Below are 1,704 nucleotides of genomic sequence, written 5' to 3'. Positions count from 1 at the left end.
CAATTTAAAAATCTTATCTTTTTCAAAAATCAAATCTTTTTCATTTTTCTTATTTATTTTCGAAAATTTTTAAAATATTTTTCAAAAATCTTTTTCTTATCTTTATCTCCTAATTTTCGAAAATAACATCATCAATTAATGTTTTGATTCAAAAATTTCAAGTTTGTTACTTGCTTGTTAAGAAAGATTCAAACTTTGAGTTCTAGAATCATATCTTGTGATTTCTTATGAATCAAGTCATTAATTGTGATTTTAAAAATCAAATCTTTTTCAAAACTAATTTCAATCATATCTTTTCAAAAATATCTCTTTATCTTATCTTTTTCAAAAATTTGATTTTTAAAATATTTTCTCTAACTTCCTATCTTCTTATCTTCTCAAAATGGATTTTCAAATTTGTTTTAACTAACTAACTAACTTTTTGTTTGTTTCTTATCCTTTTCAAAACTACCTAACTAACTCTCTCTCTCTAATTTTCGAAAATATTTTCCCTCTTTTTCAAAATTTCTTTTTAATTAACTAATTATTTTAATTTTATTCCTAATTTTCGAAAATCACTAACCTTTCGAAAATCACTAACTTTTTTTCAAAAATTATTTTCGAAAATTCTCTTTCTCTCTTATCTCCTTCTATTTATTTATTCATCTACTAACACTTCATCTCACCCAAATTCGAACCCCCTCTTCCATTTGTGTTCGAATTTTTTCTTCTTCTTTTCTTCTTCTACTCACACAGGGACCTCTATACTGTGGTAAAAAGGACCGCTATTATTATTATTTTTCTGTCCTTCTTTTTCATATGAGCAGGAGCAAGGACAAGAATATTCTTGTTGAAGCAGATCCAGAACCTGAAAGGACCCTGAAGAGGAAACTAAGAGAAGCTAAATTACAACAATCCAGCAAGCACCTTTCAAAAATTTTCGAACAGGAAGAGGAGATGGCAGCCGAAAATAATAATAATGCAAGGAGGATGCTTGGTGACTTTACTGCACCTAATTCCAATTTACATGGAAGAAGCATCTTCATCCCTACCATTGGAGCAAACAATTTTGAGATGAAACCTCAGCTAGTTTCTCTGATGCAGCAAAACTGCAAGTTTCATGGACTTCCATCTGAAGATCCTTTTCAGTTCTTAACTGAATTCTTGCAGATCTGTGATACTGTTAAGACTAATGGAGTAGATCCTGAAGTCTACAGGCTCATGCTTTTCCCTTTTGCTATAAGAGACAGAGCTAGAATATGGTTGGACTCTCAACCTGAGGATAGCCTGAACTCTTGGGATAAGCTGGTCAAGACTTTCTTAGCCAAGTTCTTTCCTCCTCAAAAGCTGAGTAAGCTCAGAGTGGATGTTCAGACCTTCAGACAGAAAGAAGGTGAATCCATCTATGAAGCTTGGGAGAGATACAAAGAACTGACCAAAAAGTGTCCTTCTGACATGCTTTCAGAATGGACCATCCTGGACATATTCTATGATAGTCTATTTGAATTGGCTAAAATGTAATTGGATACTTCTGCAGGTGGATCCATTCACCTAAAGAAAACGCCTGCAGAAGCTCAAGAACTCATTGACATGGTTGCTAATAACCAGTTCATGTACACTTCTGAGAGGAATCCTGTGAGCAATGGGACGCCTCAGAAGAAGGGAGTTCTTGAAATTGATACTCTGAATGCCATACTGGCTCAGAATAAAATATTGACTCAGCAA

General features: G+C 33.0%; 1 non-coding gene across 1 annotated transcript; it reads right to left on the bottom strand.

Moving 5' to 3' along the window:
• Nucleotides 1-1,332: 1,332 nt before the first annotated feature.
• Nucleotides 1,333-1,436, bottom strand: LOC112788040 (small nucleolar RNA R71). The gene has a single exon (XR_003195420.1). It is a non-coding gene; the product is annotated as a small nucleolar RNA R71 (small nucleolar RNA).
• Nucleotides 1,437-1,704: the final 268 nt, after the last annotated feature.

Source organism: Arachis hypogaea, chromosome 20 (assembly GCF_003086295.3).
Source record: "Arachis hypogaea cultivar Tifrunner chromosome 20, arahy.Tifrunner.gnm2.J5K5, whole genome shotgun sequence".
NCBI classification, from domain to species: Eukaryota; Viridiplantae; Streptophyta; class Magnoliopsida; order Fabales; family Fabaceae; genus Arachis; species Arachis hypogaea.
Note: the sequence above shows the minus strand (reverse complement) of the source record. Positions and strands in the feature narration are given on the sequence as shown.